Genomic DNA, 21115 nt, shown 5'->3' on the forward strand with positions numbered 1-21115 from the left:
GTAAAATTTTGTATAAGAATGAGAGAGAGAGCTGATTGGGGATTCGTTGCATAGACTTTTCCCCAAAAAAAGGTAAATGTTTCGCTTTAACAAATTAATTTAATTTTATTTAATATTTTTTCTCAAATATCATCCTCACCTAAAGATTGTTTAATATTTTATAAAAACTTTGTAATATTGTGTAATATTTTTTTGTTCTCCCCAAACCCATAGTGAGACGCGCCTTCTCATCGTGAGAAAATGAAAGCATCGCATTGGTGGAAACGAGACGACCGGTTGCATTGTTGCTCAAAAAACGAACATTTCCCAACCGAAACAGGGATGCTGCCGGTCTCGATCGGTACGATCTGGTACGGTTTTGGTATCAGGCATCCTTTCCCGGCTACGGTTACGTACCGACGGGGAAAACACATCCTTCAGTCGGTGCCGTAACTTTCCACCGGACGGACGTGTGACCATAGGAAAATTTCCAACCCCCAAACATAGTCGCAGACGGCCGGATACGAGTTCGTAATATTAAATTGTGACGAAAAACTTCATTCCCCTAGAGGTGCTGCTAAAAGGGGGTCACTTAGAAGAACAGAAATGGTACTTTATTTATCGTCGTTTTTTATCCGGTGGGAAATTAAGTTAAAGGATAATGGTCTAAAAATTCCGCTTCCCCATTCTTACACTTATCGTCAGTGAAATATCTCGTAGTGCATGTGTGCTTTAGTGTGCTTTTAAATTGCTGAATAGGTGGAACGGGTATAGGGCGCGAGGGAAGTTAAAAAGAGTTTGCTCGAAAGGGTGTGTATTTTTCCTTTCTTAAAAAGCTGTTTCTTTATTTTTAAACCAACCGGTAACGAAGTAAATCAAAATTTAGCCAATCGTGAAATTTACTCCTTTTTTCCTTTCTTTGCTTTTACTACAATCTGACCAGCCCATGTGTGGGAAGGCGTATTTGTGAACGGGTACGTGTTTAAAAGTGGTTCTAGCCGTTCCATCAAAGAAAAACAGAAAAGGATAAAACGAATGTAAAACGGTTCTTGGATGGTAAAAGGAGCCCCCAACAGCGGGAATGGGGGTGATGTGAGTGGTAAAGTTAAAAGTAATCCGAAACGCTTCATTTTCGTCCTACCGCAAAAAACCGGAGTCCTTTTTTTTTTAAGTATGAGCTGTAGTTACAAACCAATGATGCAGGTGAACCGGTGGCTGTGTGTTTGACAGATGGAGGATCGGTTCGCGTTCGACCGTGCGTTTGGTGCGTGCCCGACCGAAAACAGTGTTGCGCAGAGTGGGTTTTTTGGGGCGGGGAAAAAAAGGTAAAACAGCGAAAATAAATACCCCACACGAAGGTATAATTTACACTTGCGACATCATAGTGAATCATACGCCGGAACGCCATACCGACGGTTAAAAAGTTGTGTTCCGGTGCAGGAATGGGGAGCGGGAAGTGAGCTGATTGGAGGAAAAATAGATTGCCAGTTTTATTGACTTCGACGGTTGGGTGATCGGGAAGGGATTTTTTTTTCTTCTTTTGGACGGGGCGCATACCAGCAAGAAGGAGCATTCAGTGGAACGAAAGGAAACATGCGTGACCAACGGGGCGATATTGTGAATGGCGATCGGTAAGTTACCTTTTTTCATACATTCGCAACACAAAAGTAAGGCGAGAGTTAGTGAGCTGGCGAGGAAGTACAAAGCGTTTATCCCTTTCGCTGGAAAATGATCAAATCACTCAATGGCAGGCACGATTTATTACGCCAAATGGTGGTCCGTACGCGGACCAGGGTTGTAACCGGAGGGTCGCTTTGATGTCCCGTTGAGTAAAGTTATTAAATTTTTTGTTAGTGTGTGTGTGTTGATTGCTTTCCTGCTAAACCAAAGCGATGGGGCGTGCTGCTACTGCCCAGTAGGTGTTTCCGTTGTAGCGCAGTGCGAGATGTCGGTTGGGGAAGTTATTTTCTAAATTGAATTCGTTGTTTCGAGTTCGTTAGCACAATGGTTGTTAGACGAATTTTAGCGTTTTATTCTACTTTTGTAATGTGTTTTGCATAACTCCAATGGGAGTGTTTTGAACTATTAGAATGATTTTCAGATTAATTGCATAACTTTAGGCGCGTCAACTAAATGTCTTGAAACGATTTAAAACGTGTAATAGAATTTTATCCATTCATACGTAGTTGCTGATTTGAATTTGATACCGATGAAATTTGAATATTTAACGAAAGCAACATCAAATTGATCTGTTATTAAATTATTTCAAGATCTGCAGAATTTCCTTTCCACCAATCTTCGTCATTGTATACTCACGAATCGTTGTCAATCCGTACATTGCACCACAAGCTATACAATCGAAATCTCATCAGTCTTCAATAAAACTTCATTACTGCTGCATGACGAAGGGAACAGAAAGCAGAGGGCACCGTTGCCGCAATTTTTCGTCGCTTCTAAGTAAGAAAAATGAAAGCAAATTTTTATGTTCCTTTCATTTCTTTTGCAAAAGATTTTCTGTGTTTTGCCCGGTGGCAATGCGTCAGGCGATTAACGAACGCTTACGACAACGCGTCCATCTTACCCTCATGAGCGACGGATGAAGAATGGCAAAAAACCCTATGCATAATCTAATTTGACGAAAATAAACGATTACTTTTATGACCCACCTTAGCTTCCGGTTTTCTACCGTCTCCATGGTTGCGGGAGTCGTCCAATTCGATTCAATTATGCTTGTGTTGCCCGTGCTTCCCTTGAGAATGAGAGTGAGTCGGGTGCAGGTTTGCTTGTTTTTTTTTTGTTTACTCCCTTTGGTTGTGCGTCTTCATTCTCGTTTAGTTCGTTTCCTTGTCTCAGGGTCACGTGCAAACGGTGATGGTAAACTTGTGTTCACCGGTTTGACAGCACGGCACGTGAAGGACAAGTGTGTGGATAACGACGATAAAGCAGTTACTGATGCTTTATGAAGCTCTGGCAACACTTCGGCTATTTGTGATCTTGAAGATTGTGAAGAAGGTGCTTTCAGGTTGGATCTTTAAAAGAAAAAAATGAAGTTCATGTCCAATCGGGAAGGTCTCAAGGAATGGCGTTGATTTAATTTCACTCCTCCAGTCGTTTGCTGTTTGCATCTTCTGCACGTGAAAGCTTCGCGCTGAAACTGAAAGTTGACTCCTGTCCCGATTCCAGCTTCTGAAGTATTTTCTCAATCTCGGTATTTAAGCTCATTCTGGCACGGATTTGCCTACCCCGAACTTCATACATCACTTCAAGATGTCTCAGCTGTGACTGAAGCAAACACACTCATACATTGTTGCCTGTCGAAACGATATGAAACAGTCTCGATCGCAAACTGTACCGTAGTTGCGCCATTCGTACCAGTATCGCCGGATATCGTTTTAATTGGCTCGCCGGTTCGCCATTGTAATAATGCCGTCATAATAAATGGTGGAAAAGCTAATGAATGTTAAGTGAATTTTGGTACGCGGCACGATGCAGCAGCCCTTTGGTTGGGTGGGTTTGGTTTTGTCAGTCCCCGCTTTGAGTTGCCGACTGAGTTTGGTTAGCTTGCCATCTGTAAATCATTAATTAGATCGTACCTCGCGCATCGCTGGTGACCGTGAAGGCGTTTGTGTTCGGTTGAATTGCGTTACGGTCAGGATGTCCGTAGCGAGACGGTGGAAACGGAGGAAGTTATTGAAACCTACCAACCGAACAAAAGGACTGAAAAGAGTTTAAATGTTGATGCTAAGTTTTGTCTCAGTCGTTTCGGCTGTAGATGGGACGATGAAAATTAAAGTTATGTACGAGAAGTGTGTCTGCTCCTGATCAGACTTCAAGAGAACTGTTTGATATAAGTTTTATGAGTACCTTTGCCTTTGAATCACAAAATTGATGCACTTGGAAAAGGAAAGGCCTAGGAGTAATAAATCAACACACTTTATAAAATTATTTAAAATAATTTCCAAAACCGCCAAAATGTAGGCAATGCGCCTTATATGACGGCTTCATAGGCACAATATCAATAATCTGCATTATAATCATTAATTTTATGGATGGAATTGTTTTTTTTTCGTAAATAACTCCACAGCTATGAAAATCAAGAACACAACGTGATAGCCCCCATGAGACACAAATTTTTCTCTCAGATGGCGATGTTTCTTCAATTCACATATTTCGTGCAGTGAAAAAATAAAACAGATGGTGTTGATGAGTGAAGAATAGTACGTTGGGGTTGAAAGAAAAACACACCCTCAGAGTACAATTCGCTTGCTCAGAAAATCCAAACAACTCGACCATCACACACTCACCGGAACTGAAAAATGTGACCCACCTGTGGTCCGTTGTGTGAAAAGTTTCCAATCGCAAAACAAGAGAAAAAAATCACATCACACTCGAAAGACCATTTGGAAAATTGCTTATTTTGATTGTCGGGCATGTGAGGGCGGACATGCGGTTCAGTGTTCCCTTTGGGAGTTTACCGTTCCTGGGAAGAGTTTTTATTTGGGAGCTCCAAAACGTTGCACTTGTATTCTCTTGGTAAGCGGGTTACGGTCGTGGTCGTACGTTCCACACGTCTAGCCACAGAGCACGTACCGAGCTGTTTCTCAGGGTGCTTTGCATCTTGAAGCGTAAAATATTCCACGGAATATGATTCGGAAATCTAGCATCTTGCCCGTGCTGGCCCTGGTTGGTTTTTGGTTCAGGAAAGAAAATGAAGGAACATTTATTTATGACAATCTTGCATTCGTTGTTCAAGTAGCTTTTACCCTCTAGCCAACTAACAGCTCCCATATAGAAGATTTCTCAATTTTCTTCGAAGCATGAATCATGGACGAAAAAGAAAAAAAAATGCTACCACGAGAGGTCAACGATGAGAAGTCGAAGAACATGTATAGATATTTACATCATCCGAAACGGAATTTAACCACTCGGGGTTCAGATTCTTGTGGTGCGAAAGAAGTGTGTCCTTTTTTGGGAGATTTTTTGTTGTGGTTGTCGTTTGGGGTGAATTCTTAAGGAGCGGAAAGTACTCACAGTCCCTTAAGTAGAATGGGAGATTGTTTGGGTTGAGTTTGTCCAGCAGCAAGTGTTCTTGTGTGTGAAGGTGCTGTACGACGACGGCAACGATGATGATGATGGTGATGATGATGATGATGATGTGGATGATGATGAAGACGATTTACACAGCCAGATGAGATTTCATTCATTTTTCATAAGTTAATCTTTCATTTGGTTCACTTTGCCGGTGCTGCTGGAGGGGGAAAATGATTCATTTATGCACGTTTAGCTCGTGGCTAGTTTTTGGCAGAATGAGCTGAGATTTTACTGCTGCTGCTTGCAGAAGTTGAATAAGTGTTTGTGGATTTTTTTTCCCTGCCTTTTTTATATCTGGTTGGTTATGATTAATACAATATCATAAGCTTGTTTGCTGCTGGGTGCCTTCGAGGGTGCTCATGCATTTTAGGAATGGAATGCAGTAGAATTACAGAACGAAGATGTAATAATTATCCTTAGGGCGTTTAAGAAATAATCTTCACGGTACTAGTATGCATGGTCCAGCCTCCATTTGGCTGAAGGATTTTCCCATTTTCCCATTAGAAGGTACATGCAAATAATCGTCTTTCAAGACGACTTCGCTACGGAATTGCTTTTGACATAATTATACCCACGTTACAGCCTAATGAAGGAGTTTATCAAAATTACCCACGCGCGACCCAAACTAACCACACATTACCCATCGTGAATGGCATCATGTCCACCTGCCATACGTTACGCGGAATGTCTTCTTGCCCAGCACAATCGAACTCGTAATTAGCATAATTGATAGTAAGCCAATGGGCGGCATGGCGTACGCTTACCATCTGCTCGAGGCAGCAAATGCAAAATTTCTCGACCACAGCTGCATCCCGGACGTGTACAACACCGGAACTGTGGTTAGTTTATATTTACGAGCTTCATCATTATGAGCGACCGAACGGGGTGTAATCGATTTATTCGTTCCTTGTGGCCAATGCCATTATGGAACGAACCGGATGGATGATAGTTTGTTTTCGCATTAGTTCAGATCAAATAGAAAGTGAACCGCGCTCGAGTGTGTTTTGGTGCGTCGATTGACGGAAGGTAAACAAACAATAATTTAACCCGCAGTGAATAATTCATCTGCCGGTGATGCGTATAGCTTGTAAGATCAATTAAGATGAAACAATTGCACGGATCCTTGAGCGGAGTGTTTGACATCATTAATTGCAATAAAATTTACATATCGTTGATGGAATTTTATCAAACATCAGTAATAAGCTTTTTTTAAACGAGATACATCACACATTGGCACACCTATTGCATACCTTCAGGCAAAATAGTTTCAATAAAGCAAAGTGCACGATATAGCATAAATAGTATAACTTTAGGCGTTTTGGAATCTATTTTTATTATTATTCTAGTATACCTAGTAAGGCTTCAACGTAATAAAAATGATAATGAAAAAAAAAATACAAAATGGCTCGAAATAAATTTAAAACTCCCAGAACCAATTAAAGTCTGCTCAAAATTTGAAGCTGAACCTAAAACAGCAGTTAATCTTTCCACAGAAATGTTTTCGGTTTGCGCTGTGAAACGTTTTCAAATTTCTTCAAGAACAAAATTAGGAGCAACGAAACTTGATGTAAGATGTCTAAAAAAGGCGATCAAACCGACATTCTTCTAAACCCGGTTCCGGCTGGAGAGTAATTAATTTATTTCCTTGTTATCTTGGTAGGTGTGTGTGGGTAGCAGCATAAAAATAGCAGAAACATGATGGAGAAAGCCGAATTCCTTCCCAATAAAAAATACTCCAACCAGTAGATTAGCAGACAGAGCTATTGCAAGAGTATAATGATATCAAATCCCGATTCGCAGATGTAATCCAACATCTACAGCTTGAGTGAGTAAAGAACTTAACCTCCTGTTCGAAGGTAGAAGGTACAAGTAACAAAATTAAGGATTTCATCTCCATCTTACCCCGCGAGCTTCCAGTTTGCTCAGTTTCGCCTAGTTGAATTGACTTCTTCGGAGCGGTATTAAGCTGTAAGCAGAAAGCTCTATTCACATCCGGCCCGTCTGCTCCCTACCGCTATCGAACAGATTTAACTGGAATCATTAATTTTGCTACTCAATTTGTAGCTACACACACCCCAGAGTTTTCCAGGTCGGCCGTTGGTGGTTTTTTGTGTCTATCAGGGAGAAGTTGTTTTATTTTCTTCATTGGTAGGGTTGACCTACACGAATGGAACGTTTCACAGGCAGAACGATATATTCTGCATTTTAACGCTTTTTGTTAAAAGTTTCCCATTACTTGTGTGAGAGTTTCGAATAGCGAATAGGAGTGTACCGTGGAATGGGTACGGGGAGTTCGCTTGAATGCCACAGTGCCATACGTATGAAAGCTATTTTAGAATTTGGCAAGTGGCAAGACCAAAATTGATCGAGGTTGGTTTCGGTTCTGGAAAAGGTTTCTCTTTCTCTAGAGAAATGGAAGTTCTATTCTGATGGTTCTTGTAAGGAAGGAAGGACTTTAAACGAAACATGAGTAGAATGCTTCAATGCGTACACACAAAGCAATGAATGAGGCGGTTGAGTATTCGTTCCGATTGTAAGGAAATTTTCCATTGCCATTTAACGCCTTAATTATCGAGCGGTTTCTCTCGATTTGCAACGTCAGTAATCGGACACATGTTTGAGGTTTTTGAGGTGTAGTAGTGACTTTTTGCAAAAGGTTCCAGGTGTGACCTTTTCCTATTATGGGAATGGTTAAAAGGATCCTAATAGGGCGCTTGTACAGCACCAATGGCATTCGGAAGGAAGTGGTTTAGATGATGGTATTGTACAGGAAGCTTAGCAAATGTTACTGGTAGAAGAAGTACATCTCTACCTGATGTAGATGTAGTAGGTAGAGGTGTATGGTTTTGATGAGGGTTAAGCCAACATACCTTCTTTAGCTTAGCATTATCTTCCGAAGGTATGATGCACTCCTTTAGTAAAGCCACATTTCTATGCATGGAACTGCAATGTATATCTCAATGTTTCAACCCCCCCGAAAGCACAAAGCTTCTTCAGCTGGGTGATGATTTAACTCGGTCGATTCTGTCGGATCATATCGAATCAGCTGGAAGGGAACAAATCTACATGAAACGAAATTGGTTTCCTGTTTGATTGCATTGCATTTTGCTCCCACGTGCTGGGCTGGGCGTTAGCATCCATCTTCGTTATGCTGCTGTGCTAACCAAGTGTACATAATATAATATAGAAGAAAATAAATCCACAAAAGGCTACCCTACCCGTACAACTTCAATTCATTCCATGGGGCCAGGTGAAAGCGCAAACAGGGACGCGGTGCCACCTGAGGCAATTCGGATGAAAGCCAAAGCCAGAAAAGATTCCTTTCTACCGCCATAAACGCAACGACATTGATGCATTTCGCTGAGGATTTGTATTTCACCGAGGTTGAACATACTCCCCCGTGTTCCACGTTTGCTGATTGATGGGTTTTTGAGCTTCCGTTGCCTTTCTTTATGCGTTATGTTTGGAGCTTTTGTTTTGTGTGTGTGTGTGTTTAGCAAAGAAAGAAAAAGATAGTGCCGTATATTGTTTCTTTGTTTTTTTTTGCGAACACCTTCTGTTTCTAGCGGTTGAGCAAACAAACCAAAACGAACAGAATAACGCGACGCGTTGGAAGCGTCGGGGAACCGATTGGCTTTCCGTCGAAGCACCTCGGGAAGAGGATTTAGTTTTGGGCGAGTGATTTGATTTTCCGGTGGCATTTGATACTTCAACGAAGGCGTCAGTTTTCGTCAGTTGAGAGTAAGGCATTGGTGCTGAGTGAAGTGGAACAAACAAACTTGACAAGCATACCGGTATAGGGTTTGGAAGCATATTGGTGGTGTTGATTGGGTGGATGTGTGTGTTTTTTTTTAAACAATGTGTTTGTGTATTCTGATTGTTTTCTTTGGAAAATACTACTTGATGATGGCTAGAAGAATAATACAATATTTCTGAAAGGATGGATTATGTTGAGCGCAATTTGCGATAATATGTTCATAAAAAATTTAATTGATCCATATGAGTTTAAATTTCCTTTAAAAAGAATTAAATGTATTATGTAAAATTTGCATACATTCCGGCGTTTTGTTGTTGTCAACATAAATATTAAATACTCCTTAATGTATGCAATCTTCCATACATTACAGAGTTGTTGCTACTTAGTAATATATTTTAAAATGTTATCATTATTCTTTCGACTTCACATGGTATTCTTTCAAATATGTACTTAAAAAATAAAGCGTTTTTAAGTAATAAAATGTAAAATCTATCAATATCATCAATGATCAGTTTATATACACGCTTACACCGCAAATAAGCAAAGTGAATACCGATGTAAGTGTTTTCATAAAGGCAGTAAAGTCTTTCCTATTCTTAACGTTATCGTCAATAAATTAATCGCTCCTCTTACATCCATCCGCCGGATATGGAGCCAATCAATCGAACCGATCCAATCCATTCCTTTTGCACACGGAACCACACAAACCACCGAACCGAACAGGGCCAGCAATAATGTAATGTAATTTAATAGCACCTCGATATCCGTCTCGATACATCGATTTACGATGCGAACTTGAGACGCGTTCCGCACCTGTGTGTTAACTGAAGCCACCGCCACACACAAACGAGACCACTCACTGTAAAGCCATTCGATTTATGTGAGGCTCCGAATAGAAGGCGAACAAACATACCGCAAGCCAGAGAAGCGGTTACCAAAACAAACACGGGTATGAAGCTGCTGCGTCACGGACAGTATGTTTTGTTAAGCGAAGACTAGCAAAAATGAAGGAAATGGAAGAATGTTTTTTTTGGCTGTTGCTTTTTTTTTGAAATCAAGATTGCGGTAAGCATGCCGCTAAGTAGTGGCCCGAAGCGTACAACCATTCGTCTTTCAGTGCGATCTAATTTTTCCTTCGCTTTTCTTCTTCACGTGGAAGAGAATGACCGAACGACACAGATGGTATGCTTGAAATGATTTGGAATTTAGTTTTTTTTATATTTCGTTATCCTTTACCATGCTTGTTTGTTCCCTTGGATAGTCGCCATCGGGGATTAAGTTGGGAGGAAGGATTATAAAATTTATGAAATCCCAATAAAGCGTGGAAGTGATTTGGCGAATCATGAAGAAAAGCTTCGTTCCATTTGGTAGGGTTTTTGTTATTGCTGTTTGTGATATTTTGTGTGCGTGTGTGTGTGTGTGTGTGGGTATTCGTATTGGTCCGTATTTATTTGGTCCTTGATGCTCTTGCTTAACATCCTACACATTCAATTTCCTTTCTGTCGATGGACTATGGATAAACTTTGCTTATGATAATCCGACACAATTATATTTAAATATTTATTTTCTGGGAAAACTCTCATTCAATTAAATATCATTTCAATTTGATGACATGAATAAAAAAATAAACATTCAAAATGAAATTACAAAAGGTAGACAATTAAAATTATATCTAGATTTCAACTGATCAGCCTTTCAATCCCACTGTTCCGTGAGTCAATTAGAGCTGCGTTCAAGCAACGACAAGATCGATGAAAAATAACTTCAAAAAAACCCTTCAGCAAGTGAACCTTTTCGGTGGAAAAACTCCGATCTGATTTTCTAAAGGAAACCTCTCGCCGAATAACTCCACCCTTGGAGCGGCAACCCTTCGTACGGATTAACCCTTTTTTCGGATTTATCGTTTCCGGCGTAGTACAGTGGATCGGTTACGGTTCCTTTCAATTTCCTGCTGAACCATTAGCGTGAAGGGATTCACCTTAAATTTCGGCCCAGGCCCTGTCAGCGATGACAAAATAATGGCATTGCCTGTGGAAGAGTGAACGGGTACGAAGTAAATCGTTTTGTTGGGTGACGCAAATCTCCTTGCTTTGGCAGGTGTACGTGCATCCTGCTCCATTGCGAGAGTGCAGCGCGCGATCCGACTTGCTTCCGTCGTTTATTTTTCGCCACAAGCAACTCGTGCCGGGGTAAAACAGGAAACAGCAAGGCAAGTCCTTTGAAGGAAGAAAATGTTTATTAAACATTTCGAAACATGAATCTCCGCAGTGAAGCGTGTTTGTTTATGTTTATAGTTTGTCGCTTTGATGATGGTACCACTAACCATAACGGGGCGTTTCCCGTGCAGCGAACAACATGAAAGTGGCGAGCAAATAAAAGTTTTCAAATAAAAGAACCGCCCTTGATTTGTTTCTCTTATTGCAAATGCATGGTTTAGTGTGCTTTTTCGTTGTTTCGCCCGTTGCAAAGTGCATTTGCTGGCCTTCAAAACATTCCATTCCATGGTGAGTGAAGGAATGGGTGTCGGTTGACAAACATCACATGCAGCTCATTTCCTTGTGCTTTCAATTTATCTTCCAACCGACCACAAAATGCTTGAAATTTGGACAAGTAAACTGTACGCTTTCTGATGCGAAGGGAGAGTTTTCTATTTGGGTTGGTCGGGTAATGACCATTTTTGTGCATTCTTTGTTCCCCGCTGTGGATGGCGCTGTGAAAGGCAAAAAGTTCAGGCTTAACAATGCATTACAAAAACATGCATTGAATTGCTGGCAATTATGCTAAAAGCTTGTTGTTAAATTTGTGGATTTTTATTTGGTCATAGTAATTATATAGATTTTTGTTTTTTTCCCATATTGTAACGTAATGGTCAATAAGCCTTTTGAGCTTTTACGGATTTACGGAACCAATGATTACGTGATCAGTTTTCAACAAAACCCGTCAGTCCGTCAAATTGTCCGTCAATGAGTAAGAAGCATTTAGATTTGGCTATTTGATGTGCCAAAATGTTTTATTATCCCATGATGTTTTATTACACTTTTCGTACATTTTTGGTGGTCTGGAAACCATTATGGGCCCCACTACTGCGTAGGGCTCTACTGCACAGGGCTCCAAAAAGTGCAATTTGCGTTCGGGATCAACTATCCATGGTCTGGGTGTCAAGCAGGAGCACGTTTGGTATCACGCTTATTTTGAATCCGTAAACAATATTAGTGCTTACCAAAAGCTTTAGCAGGAAATGGATACTTCGGCGGGCAGTGCACTGTAACGCAAAACTTGATTGATGATTGACCTAACGGCCGCATCAAATCATGCAAACACACACATAACCTCCAATTAAATGTGGATGCGTTGGTACTGTAATGATCTGTTCACCGCTAAAGGGATTATTCAACTATTACGCAACGCAAAAATCGAGATTTCTTATAAAATGGTGGAAGTATTCCTTCTTTAAACTAACTCATATTTGATCGAACTCTCCAGGTTTTGTTCAACATTTTGTTGATTCGTAATAAATTGTAACGGTGGCAGTAACCCCCTCTAACCCTAACGTTACGTAACAGTTAACTGATCCCTAAGAACCATTCAGGAATATACACCACTATTGCCATATTCGAACATTCGATGAAAAGCGTCCAATTTCAATTGGAGTTCAACAACTCAGAAAGCATAAAATTGACAAGAGATTTTTCTCTCGAGAGATAAAAGTAAGCACTCTTGAAAAGTATTTTGAGTTGAGTGTTATTAACTGTTTTATCCCTTTTCCTGAAAATGTGAATATGTAAAGCACAGCAGAACGCTTCTTTATAATACCGATAAGCCAAAATGGAAGCTTTTTCACTTACATTAGAGTATGGCAATAGGCTTGCTAATTTCGTTTATGGTCAACGGACTGTCGGTTATGCACATACGTTCGCTACAACTTGCCAACCGTCAAATGGTTGGATGCGAGAGCTCATATTTGATTAGCAATCGGGTAAAGTTTACCCACCAACACTCCCCGAGCCAGAATCGTTTGAAATGGATGACGCTTTGGACAAAACCATCCCCAATGGTGACGGTCATGTTACATGTGAGAGATTTGCACCTCGTAACGCTTGCCGTACCGGATGGTACTTTGTTAAGCTGATGGCTGGTCAGTTGGAAGAACGGTTGGATGAGTGCGGTGTAAAATCCCACTGTGAAATAGGGTGTTTGTAAGTGAATCAACTGGCTGGTGAGGTGTCTGGCTTTGACCCGTTTGTAAATTTGTTGATTGCCAGCGGTTGGAAATTTTAATCTAGAGAATTTATGCACTAGCCTTAGTTGAAATAGTGCCCAGTTTAATGTCATAGACAGACGGTTTCCTAACACGCATCGTAAACAGGATTTGGTGCTTGATTTGGAGTTACCACAAATTTTAGTTAAGTTACATACATTGGTTGTAAGTCTGTGGTTGTCAGTTGCTTCCATTCATTTTGCTTTCGTTTGACAGTAACTCACAAATATGGTGAACTGAACAGAACTGAGAAGATGGAACACTTCCGTTAAAAAAAAAGAAATGCAGGAAAATATAAATATTTTTCCAAAAAACAAGCTTTTATTTTCGCATACCATTGTTGTCGTGAAAGTTTGCCGAATCCAAACCCGTATCGATACATAATTAGTGTTGTCCTATTGTCCAGCCAAAAAGGAATTTTCTATTGTTGCTTATTTTTACAGTCAGCTTCTGGCGAAAGAGAACAATGAAAAAAAATCGTGGAAAGATAATAAAAGCAACATCGATAATGCAATTGTATCTCACAGCATGAAACCGGATGCGTGAAGTAGCGACTACCGACCGAGACGGGTGATTGGTGTGTGTTTTTACTGTATCTTGATAGCTGAATAATGTAACGATTCATCTACATCACCATCATCATGCTGTAGCTCATCATCGATGTGAGGTGGTTGCGTTGCCACGGTTTTCAAAGAATTGTATAATGAACCCAGACCATGTACAACTACGTGACATTGAATGCTTCTAGGCAAGTATGTTGCAAATTGATTTTATTTCGCTTCATTTTATTGGATAGAGTATGGTTAACTGTCTAAAACTATTTGTATGTATTTTATTAGGTATGGAATCACTTTCAACAGCATACATGTATGTGTTGTGACTTAATAATACATTGGCTCAATGTTTACTCTAAAATATCATATGCCATATGGCCCATCTTTGTCTTCAAAACTAAATATTCAGATTCATCAAAATAAAATGATACAGTTTAACAAATAATATTTAAATATTAATATTGTTGCTTTTAAAAACAAAGTAAATATTTTGGGTTAATAACATCCAAATGTTACGCATAAGTATTTCCCTAGACTTTAATCTTCGAACGCAGTAATGAGTTTGGCAAATATATTCATTAGCTCTAAAACCGGTTAATGAAATTCATACACAATTTTCTCGGTAAAGTTCACCCGACGAACATACCGGCGGCCACATCGTCACTCGGTAAACTGTATTGTAAATTATTTGCCGAAAGCAAATATGGTTTGCATCAATAAAGAACAAGAAAAAAAGATCCGCAGCACGACGATACAAAATCACGGGAGACAAATATTTGCGAAAGTTATTTACACCAGGCACCAGGATCGTTTCTAATCTTTATTTGGGGAAGCATTTGTCGAAGGTGCCACCCAGTCCACAACATTGCGTTTTTACTTGTTTTAGCGCGCCACGGAAAAAAATCGTCTGCTCATTTATTATAAAAAATGTGAAGAAAAACAGCCTTACTTTTTCGGAAACACAGCATACTGCACCATTTCGGTTGAATTCATTTATTTATTTCTATTTTTTACTCTTGTTTGCCACGCCAAGCAACAGGGGCAAATTGTTGAGAGAATAGAAGTATTTTGTTGATTAATGTTGGTCGGAAAAAACGAAAGAATGAGGATGAAATTTTTAACTGAAATTAAGCTCTGTGCAAAGTGGAATTCCAAAATAAAAAAAACAAAGTTCGTCCTTCGCCCGTTGCTACCTGTAATGAAAAGAGGAAAACTGAAACGGTGTAATTGGTACCGGGAAAAACGAAACGAACCAAAGTAAGCACAGCATTAATTGCGTTTAGGTAACCACTTAGCCGCATTTGCTTAAAGGAATTGAAAATGGTTGGACCAAAAAGGAAACGAACGGCTAACTTTAACGATGATTGTGGTAGGCAAAAGTTTGCAGTCAGTTTGCACAAAGCAAATTCTGTGCCGTTAATGAACTTCAAAGGAATGGCTCACAAAAGCAAAAAAACAAACTCAACTCAATATTGACAGTGCCACGAGTTTATTTATGCTGCTAACTAATCTTTAAGATCTTCGCACCGAGACAAAGATATATACCCACCCACACGCACACACACCCACACTTTATGAAGAAAAATTTCAATTAATGTGTTCAACAACGCGTTTTCTCCAACGATTGATGTGCTTGTGTGCACCGACGTGGAAAGCCAACCCATGTGGCAGAATTATGTTTATGCAAAAATGCTTTCACGCATTCTTCCATTTTGCAAAACATTTCGTGCACGATTAATGGGCAGTGTGGTAGGGTGAAACTCAAAATGGCACGGCACATTCCGTTCTTGTAGCAGGTACTTGTGGTTTTGTTCATTTCCTTGAAGCGAAATGATGAAAGATCTGACAGAAGAATGTACTTTTTCTTCGCGTATGGCGTACCATTACCACCTACTTGAAGCTTCCATGCTGTCGTTTCTTCAATCAACAAAATCAACTGCACGTGCAAGGTGGCCATAAATATGACAAATGTGCGGAATGATTGTTGGTACAGTAATTTTCCACCCGAAGGAAAGTCTTCCGGTTCGGTGGTATGTGTTTTTTCGGTGATTTCTATTTTCCCTAAGCTTACCAATCATCGCGTTGAACGAAATGGGAACTCTGCTGTGACAGAAGACGAACTTGGCTTATTATGAATGAATTATTTGCAAATAAGTCTTCTGAAGGACTTTGGCACAAATTGAGGGTAGCAGTTGGACCGCTGTATGTTAGGGGGAAAGTTTTAAGCCAACTTTTCTAACGAGATCGTTCATTCGTTGTAACAAAGCTGGGATGAAATGGTACGGATAGTTTCCTTCCTGTTTGAATGTGCCACAAATGGGAGATCCTTTTTTCTTGCTGCCTATCACCTTCCAAACAGTTTCAAACACATAATCGAAAGATGATGGAGAGCATATGGTGTTGTCAACAAATAGATAAACTCGACCCATCTTTAACCGACGCCGATCAGAATTCATGTGCCTGTTATCAAATTGCTGACGGGATGATGGAAAAAGGGTTTCGTTCGTTTGTCATCGACAGGGTGCACAGAAATCAAGACGAGGGTTTTTCTGATGAGGCTTTGCACTGAAGTTGAACCCCCTTGTTCGAATCAATCCAATAAACTTTGTAAGGTGTACTATGATAGACGGTAGACCCCAAAGAAGCCACAACCCTTCGTGAAAGGATTGTTTTTCGTTTGTTAAGATCATGTGGAATGTGTGTTTGACGCGTGAACAAGAAAGGATCAGGATGAATGAGTGATTATTGTTTAGGGATGAGGAGACATTAAGGCATTTTTGCTACTCTTTTAATTGCTAATAAAAACAGTAAAATAGGTCTGTTTTTATGGTGTTTTATTTGGGAAATAAATAGCCGCACTAATAGTTTCAAATGTTGTGGAAAATTCTCGATACACTGCCTGGTTTTTCTTACAGCTGAAAGCATTTCATAAACTGTTTCCTGCTTGGAGAATTTAAAGCGTTTAAAGTGTCAAACAGAAGCCTTCTTTATGACCTTTTGACGGTACAAGTGGTAGCAAAGTGCAGCAGCAAATCAGCAGAAGCTTTGAATCTTTCTAAAAATCCGTCATCAAGAACATATGTCTAGCTTTGTTATAGTAATTATATTGAGGAACGAAGAAGATATGAGTTGGTTTAAGATAAACGTTTTCTCGTAGATCACCAACCTTCCCAAATCCGATCGACACAATGGGTCTAGAAAATCGTTAAACCGAGTAACTTCTTCTATAAATCCAGAGCTAAAATGAAAGTTCAGTTTCACGACATAAATGGCCCTTTTGTGGCTAAAGGTAAATGATAAGAAAAGCAAGATCAAAAAAGAACATAAAATGTTTTACAAGATTTTGTTGAGAATAAAGGATTTGACAATGAAATATTTCTCGTCAAACCGAAAATCATATTATACTTCAGCTAAGATGGAGCATCAAACACCAGTGCTCACGTGTATTTTCAATTTAAATTCAATAACTAAGTTTTTTTTATATCAAAGATTTTTAAAACTTCCCACATATTGCTTTAATATTGTTTATACCCAATTAATACACACCGCATCGAAAACAGACCATGGACGGGATTATGTTTATCATCATTAAAATTGTTTAATAAATTCATATAAAAACTTTCATTAGCACTCCAACAGATGACGTGTTTTTGAGAGGAGTTTTCAAAATTGAATCCTAGCCCAGCAAAAAGCACCCCCGAAAGGCATACCGAACCGAATAAAGTGTCCCATCGAATGGAACCATTTTTGCATCTGTGTGCAAATCACAATAAAAAGCTATAAAAATGGAAGAAACATTATCAACTCCGCATACCTTTCCTGTGTGGGGAAGGAGTAACAAGGGAATGGAAGAAACAAATTGAATTCCTCCCAAACCACCACCCCGTACCCCGGATTGCACCGGAACACCCACAAACGGGCGCGTCAAATTTAAAAACTTTCCCTATAAATTTAGCTCCGGCGCCAACCTTTTCGATCCCTTCCCACCGTTTCCAACCGGTCACCGGTCACCTTTTGTGGGAAAACGATCTTTTACCAGTGTCAATGTGCGTTATGGTGTGTTGCTGTTGTTTTGGTGTCTTTTGTTTTTCCATTGTACATCAATCCTTCATACTTGTTTCTGTGCTTTGGTTTAAGGTGGTGATGTTATGGGTTTGTTTTATTTTTGATGATGAACTACGCGTTTCTTAGTCTAGTGTAATGTAGTTTTTTCTTTCTAGTAAATGTTTCAAAGCACATTAATCTAACGCAATGAAGTAAACCACTTGCACAAAGGTTTATTTCTTCATCTTATATTTGTAGCAGTTTGTGGAGCAGTATGACAGCTTCCGAAAATCGCAACAAAAGACTCGAAGTTTGTTTGATTATTGATTGCGATTGCTGTACGGGTGGTTGTTCATTTTCTTGGATGATGGAAACGATGGCATTGGGTTTGGTAGGTCGCCGAGACGAGCGCCATTACTTTTCTGTCCGGCGGCGTTTTTTCTTGTTATCGTTGAAAAACCATACAAAGACGGATAAGCATGTTAAAGTTTCGCATCGTTCACTGACAAAAGAATTGATTACAAACCAGCGCTGAAAAGGCAAAAGTTGATAGCAGGTTGTGGTTTGTATTTTTTAATCCCTTGTACCTTCACTGTTTTCCCCGTTTGGTTTGCTCGTGGTTTTTGATAATAAAAAGCGCACGAAATAATATCACAAATTTTAACAGATATTTTTGATTGATTATATGTCTCAATTTTCAATCAAAAAGAAATACACACAAAAGGGCAAAAGTCAAAGATTTAAAGTATTAATTTCACTAATGAGGCAGACGGAAAAATAACAAGACCTCCGATCATTATAATGTCATGACGGTACATGGTGGGAAACCACGGGAAAGTTACCAGCTTAAAAGAGGAATAGGACACAGAGAAGAGAGAAAATTGACATTGTTAAAACATGCCAACTTGAAAGTTAGAAAAAGTGATTGACTTGTAATCAAACCGTTGCGCTTAATCGCTGAAATCTGGACGATGAAAGCGTTAAATAGGAGATTGAACACGCTAAAGAGCAAGATTACAGTGAATGGGTGTAAAGTTCAATTTGAGTAGAGTGAGAGAATTAATTATAATTTTTAAAAACATGTAACAAACATAAAAAAGCATGATTTGTCTTGCGAATTGCATACCATTAGGGACTTTTTCGTTATCGTTATTCCAAGTTTCATTATTTCATTATCTGTATACCACTTTAATCATATATTGATACTTAATTAGTAATAAAAAACGCTTTAATCATTAAATTATTTAAAATTTACGATTTCTTGATAGTGGAACTTAAAGTCTCGTTCCGTATCAAAATAAAGCATTATACGCTTACAGGAATGTTAAACCCATTTTCACCGTTAAAGCCCTCAAGAAACATGTGCCATCATCAAGCGGTGCGCTCGGAAAACGTGAAAAACTTTTGCGAGAAACTCGGACTGCTTTTACAAATTGATCGTCTGTTCCTTATGCTTACTTAATCCATTTCATTCCACTTCGAAATTGTGTCGACAAATAAAAAAAACACGGCAAACAACTTTAACACCAAAACACGAGCTGTCCGGGTTGTAGCGATCATCTTTAGTTCGTCTACCTAAAAACAAAAAATAACCAGTGAGAGCAATCATGCATGAAATTGGCGCTGTCAATTGTTTTTTTTTTTTGCCAAAAAAGAGAGAAAGAAAGTCACAGTAGCGAAAGTGACTCGGTCAATGCGGGATACTTACTTGCAGCTTTTGCTACTTTTTCTATCCTAAATCTTTTCTCCACTCGTGGACAATCACAGCCGAGCGTGGGCAGGAAACAAAACCGAAAGCCGAAAGCAACACGCACACATAACTCAATATTGAATGAATAAGATTATGCGAGCTTCATTGAATAAACGCCGCAGCGCTTTGACCGGAGTGCCGGACGGTCATAATTCTGACACAGTCTTATCCTGTCACGAACCGTGAACATCGCAAAAAAGGGTGGGAAGGAAAGAAACAGTGGAAACAATCCAGTGAAGGTGAACGATGCTGAATGACACGGCTAACGGGAAAGTAATTCTATTGTTTCCATAAGCGTTTTGCATTAGCGAGAAGCGAGAAAGATGATTGAATGTTTTCTCCGAATTATTCGTACGGTACGTCTGACACTGACAAGTTTTAGTGACAGAAACAATTGATTGTTTTTCATCGTCCGGTGTCTCAAATTGAATGAACGTTTTTTAAGTAACACAAAAATGCAAATACTATCTTCTGAAGGTCGTTGCTGCCAGAAGGTCATATTAGATGAATTGCGAATGCCAAGTTGAACCATGCCGAACACAAAAGATTTCAGAGCAAGTAGCTACACAATTTGAGCTTGAAAAAAAATCATTCTGTGTTCATATGAGCTTTCCTGAGAATAAAAATGAAAAATTGGCATCATTTTAAAAAGGTCCTTTTTTTATTCGCTATGAACAATTTGCTGCCACTTTTGGTAGTGAGAGCCACTTATCGTATTGATTGTTTCTGATTTTTTTTCCTCCATTTTTCTTAAGCAGACTTGCGCTGGCTTAACATTGCTGTTCATTTACAGTCCGTTGCTAACATCGTGCCTTTTCGGGACAGCTGCACATCATCCGCATTATTGCAAGTTCTCGATCCCGTGGTTAAACGAAAAACTTTCGCCTGCCCTTCTAATTTCGTTGCGGAAGGTTCAAATCTGCTGGGTCAAGTGTTTCCATAGCTGGCGATGGAGAGAGCGAGAGAGAATGGATAGCAAATTAGTTTCAAATACTTCTGCCGTTCGTAACGGTTCCGAAACAATAAGTTGGCGAAAGGGTAGTTAATGGGTTTATCGATTTAAGCGATTTGCGAAGAGCCTGTTCGATAAAGAAAGGAGAATAATCATTGAGGCTTACCGCAGATAAATGATTGAGTGGTTTCACCATATGGGTTGTGGTATTATGCTGTGCGGATGAATAATTGTTTGGTAAAAAACAATCCATTATATGACATATTTTTTACTTGACGTAAAACAGATTTAGAGATATAATGTTGCTATAAGCTGCTATAAAAAATTTAAACGGATAGATGCAGCATAATTTCATAGTTCACTTGTTTTATTTTTGTTCTGATCTCAAATCATTCGTCTGACCCCATTCACAGTGTCCTGTTTCATGATGCACGGTTCAGGATTAGAAACTTTTACCATTTTTTTATCATGTTTTGTTGCATGTTCCATGCAAACGACGCGCCAACGAGCTGCAACTAGAACCTCTTTGGAAAATGCCTTTTCTGTCTCGATTTATGAACTTCCACGATGCCTTTATGCAAATGTGATGAATCCCATGGAATTCATACATATCGAACAAAGTTTTTGTTGCAGCGAGAGAGATTTTTGGACAATAGCCTAGCAGCCGGATGTGCATAACGGCATTTCGAGCGGATGGCAGCGAAATTATTGTACGAGTGAACAGGAGATT

The 21115-nt window shown here is 39.5% G+C and overlaps 1 protein-coding gene across 2 annotated transcripts in view; it reads left to right on the forward strand.

The window, feature by feature from the left end:
* Nucleotides 1-212: 212 nt before the first annotated feature.
* LOC125762159 (potassium voltage-gated channel protein Shaw-like) overlaps nt 213-21115 on the forward strand; it is a 51695-nt gene continuing 30792 nt past the window's right edge. The window contains exons 1-2 of one of the 2 annotated variants that reach the window (XM_049423986.1): nt 213-789; nt 923-1610. The gene's annotated coding sequence lies outside the window, so the exon portion shown is untranslated. The remainder of the gene's footprint in view (nt 790-922; nt 1611-21115) is intronic. The other variant, XM_049423987.1, reaches the window with a different exon arrangement.

This window comes from Anopheles funestus, chromosome 2RL (assembly GCF_943734845.2).
Source record: "Anopheles funestus chromosome 2RL, idAnoFuneDA-416_04, whole genome shotgun sequence".
Classification (NCBI taxonomy): domain Eukaryota; kingdom Metazoa; phylum Arthropoda; class Insecta; order Diptera; family Culicidae; genus Anopheles; species Anopheles funestus.